This window comes from Babylonia areolata, chromosome 1 (assembly GCF_041734735.1).
Source record: "Babylonia areolata isolate BAREFJ2019XMU chromosome 1, ASM4173473v1, whole genome shotgun sequence".
In the NCBI taxonomy this organism is placed as follows: Eukaryota; Metazoa; Mollusca; class Gastropoda; order Neogastropoda; family Buccinidae; genus Babylonia; species Babylonia areolata.
The window spans coordinates 25104359-25108751 of record NC_134876.1 but is presented as its reverse complement, the minus strand read 5'-3'; positions in this window follow the sequence as shown (position 1 = coordinate 25108751).

The window sequence follows — 4393 nt, the reverse complement described above, 5'->3', positions numbered from 1 at the left end:
CATTATGTTAGGTGTTCTGAAACTAATATTCAAGAATCTTTTCAAAGCAAAAAGGTGTACCTTTTCCACAGTGTCAACATTTGCAATGATTCCCCAAACCTCAGCCCCATAACTAAGTATTGGCTGGATCTGAGCATCAAAGAGGTTGAAGAATATAGTAGGTGATTTTTCTCCTAATGACCACAGCAATCTAAATATACCAATGACTCCTTTCTTCGCTCGACTTGCCATGTCATTCAAACTGTGCGTGAAGGAAAGTCTGGTGGACATGATAATTCCTAAGTACCTATACATGTTAACGACTGTAAGCTTGTTCTGGCCATAAAACCATGTTTCTTTTTTGGAGATATAGCCACCATTTCTAAATATAACAACATTTGATTTCTCTAAGTTAACTATCAGCCCAAGTTTCTTTGCTGTGTCGAACAGAACATTTAACTGATTCTGCAGGCCTATAATCGAGTCAGAAATCAAAATAATATCATCAGCAAACATAAGAATTAGGATTTCTAATAAATCAGGAATAAGCTGAATACCATGTTTACCTTTCTGAATGACTTCTTCTGCTAATTCGTTTATAAAGAAAGAAAACAGAACTGGGCTACATACCTCTCCTTGCTTTAACCCTGAAGGACTCATAAATGAATCACTAAGTTCATCGCCAGCTCTAACTCTTGCTTTAACAATGTTATATATGATTGTAATGGCTTTGTACATTTTCCCATTAATTCCCCTTTTCTTTAGAATTTTCCATAAGTTTATACGGACAACAGAATCAAAGGCTTTTCTAAAATCGATAAAAGCAACATGTAATTTTTTGTGCAGCAACAATTGCTTTTGAACCATGGCGAATAATGTAAAAACATGATCAACTGTGCTATATTTCTTTCTAAAACCGGCTTGACAGTCGTTAATGACATTGTTACTTTCAATCCATTTATTTAATCGTTCGTTTAATACATGGCTGTACAGTTTACTGCATATATTCAATAGGAATACCCCTCTATAATTATCTGGTAAATTTTTGTCACCTTTTTTTAAATATGGGATGGATGATAGCTTCCGAACACTGTAGGGGATAACTTTCAGAAGAGAAGAGTTGATGGAACAAGAGGACCAAAAATGGAACAATCACAGTGATAGAATTTTTAAAGATTTCTCCAATGATCCCGTCAGGGCCCGCTGCCTTGCCGTTTTTCAAGAAACGAACTGCAGCATAGACTTCACTTTCAGTAATGTCACAGTCAAGTGAATCAGTGTTGAGTTGGCTTTTCAAGTTACTGATAGGTTCTTTAGAGAGAGAGAGAGAGAGAGAGAGAGAGAGAGAGAGAGAGAGAGAGAGAAAACAGGGTCTACACTACACAATACCACATAAAGCATGCTAATAAGATACACAGGGAAAAAAGAGAAAGAAAGAAAAACACGCGCACGTACACACACACAAACGCACGAGCGCGCGCGGGCACGCACGCACACACACACACACACACACACACACACACACACACACACACACACACACAGAGGCACAGTCATGGTGTTCAGTAATAAAACACATAAGAAGAAGAAACACCAGTAAAGAACACACACACACGGAGGTACACGCATGATATTAATAAAATACACTAAGAAAATGAACATAAAAAGTCACAGACACACACACGCACGCACACACACACACACACACACACACACACACACACACACACACACACACACACAGAGTGTATGTTATCAAAATACTATATTACTGTAAATATGAAAACAGTAATTCTAATAGAGATACACATAGTAATAATTGGGGAAAACGCTCTTCACCAAAGGGAACATATTTCCATGGTCAGTTCAGACAAACAACACTAATTTCAGTTTGCTGTGTACTTGACAGATTTTATGGTCAGTGAATTAATTAGGGACCAGTATATGGTATCAACAGTTGAAAATAAAATGTTAACTTATTATTTTCATTTAGTATGTGTGTTTGAAGCTCAATATAATTATGTGATACACACAGACACGGTATATTAACTCACTCAGTACGGCCAGTCCTCTCTTCTCCTCTACACAGACCCCTCGGATGTCCAGTGGGTGTCTGAATGACCCAACCTTTAGCTTCCGTCGTCACATTTGTGGTATTCTTTGTCAACATTCACCTCTTCAGTATAAGAGCCTTCCGCTTGCAATATTTTGATGATGGTAATTGGGGTGAAACGCTGTTAACGTCGTCTCTTTCGCCGTTCGTATGGAGAGAGTTAATGAGGCCAGGAACCCAAAATGTCAAATAAAATTATTCCACACACTTGGTTATCCAGCTGTCATTGTCATTGTGAAATCCGTTTTCTTTTTTTAAATTTTTTATACGAGTGTGGCTGCTTAACAAAGCCTACTGGTTTTGGTTTTGTCAACTTCAAAGTTCGCCGATCTGTGTGCATTTCTTTATGGTTGTAGAGATAGAGGTGAAAAACAAACAAACAGACTAACAAGAAAACACTGACACCAACCGAAAAGTCGGTCTACATGTGCTGCAGTTCAGAAGACCAGTTCAAGTTGCTGCGAATTATTTTTTTTCAACAATCTCTTTGGCTATGTTTATTTGTATGTAAGTGTACGTGTGTGTGTGTGTGTGTGTGTGTGTGTGTGTGTGTGTGTGTGTGTGAGAGAGAGAGAGAGAGAGAGAGAGAGAGAGAGACAGACAGAGAGAATGACAGACAGACAGACAGACAGAGGAACAGCCGGGGGAGCATTCAAAATAATCAGTGCGTACTGGCATTGGTCCACATGTTGTGGCATGTGCTGGTGTGAAAATGTCAGTTTTAAAACCTGGTTCTGACGACGACAACAACAATACCAGTTAGAAACCACTTTGGATTTCCGAACCAGTACCCATGTTTAGCTGTAGAGCGAGTGACAATTGTTAGTTCATTGCTCTCAAACCCATCAGCTTCAGTTGTTGTTCCAGCATCTACAATCTCAACGTTGATTCTTGACAAGGATGCGATGGAGCTTCTCAGTTGAGGCTGACATCAACCCTTGTCATCCCCATTGACATGATCGATCTTTTCCTTTCGTTATGCCTTCTTTGGTTACACCTCCCACGTTAACTCGCATCCACAATTATTATCATCATTATCATATATATTTTTTTACTATGTATGACAGTTTTTACCCCGCCATAAAGGCAACCGTAATCTGATTTCGGGGTGTGTGCTTGCTAGGAGTTTGCCATAACCCTGACATAATTTACGAGACACTTGCGTCAGTTACGAGATTTCTAACGTACGTGTTTGATCTTCTGCATATGTTTACGCGCAATGAGAATGAAGACACTAGCAGGTGTGTGTGTGTGTTGACCTGGGTGATTGGAAAAATCTCCACCCTCAACCCACCAGGAGCCGATAGAGGGATCGAACCCAGGACCCACATATTGAAAGTCCAACGCTGTAAGCACTCGGTTACTGCGCCCGTCTCGTGATAGCTCTAATAAACAGAAAAAAAGGGTTGTTTCCTGGAAAACAACAACAAAACAACAGTGTTTCAAATACTGTACAAAAGTATACAGACTGTTTTGTACATATTTTGAATGAAAACTTGGGAATTACAGCTCACGGAGGTCATTTCACCAGTGATCTCTGACATGACCATAATTATATATACACATATATCGTACATGTATACCAGAAGAATGTAAGCCGGGGGAAAGTGGGGTGCGAAGAAGAAAACACGCTGTTACATTCCAAAATGCTCAAAATGTGAAATTCCTAAATCTTCAAACTGGAACGTTTTAAACATCTAAAACATCAGGAGAAGACTGGAGCACACAAATTGGAGCTTGTCGACTGGAAAGTGAATTTCAGAAACTGGGGAGCAAATGATTCATTTTTAGGACACGTTGTACATACAGTAAAGAGAGCAGTCATTCAGTGATGTGCTGGAATCGCCATCGCAAGCTTTTGTTGGTGGTGAGCATAGTTCTGATATAGCTTCCACACAGTTTAAACTGGTTTCCTTCCAGCTGGACACTGCTGTCTTTGTGCACGAAGACCGTGAAAGGAAGAAGCTCGCCGTTGACTTTGTTCAGGTAGTGACCACGTATGAACACCCGATCCTCGCTGAGTTCTGGGATGAGGGCTTCCTTGGACTCTCTCAGGATCCTGATGTCTCTGTCCATTGTTGACCTATTTAGAAACGTTTCGTTTCTCTCCAGAAACAAATCGTTATTGGTTGTCTTTCGGAGAGGCGAAGGCTCAGAAATCTGAGGATGAGTCATAACACTGGTGTCGTTTTTCCTTTCTGGAAGACTAAATCTGGGATGAGGAGATTCTGCTTGCAGACAACTGGCTGAAGTTGTGGCGTTGTGGCTGGTGTCTTTGCTGGGCATCTCGGGGGTAAAGCT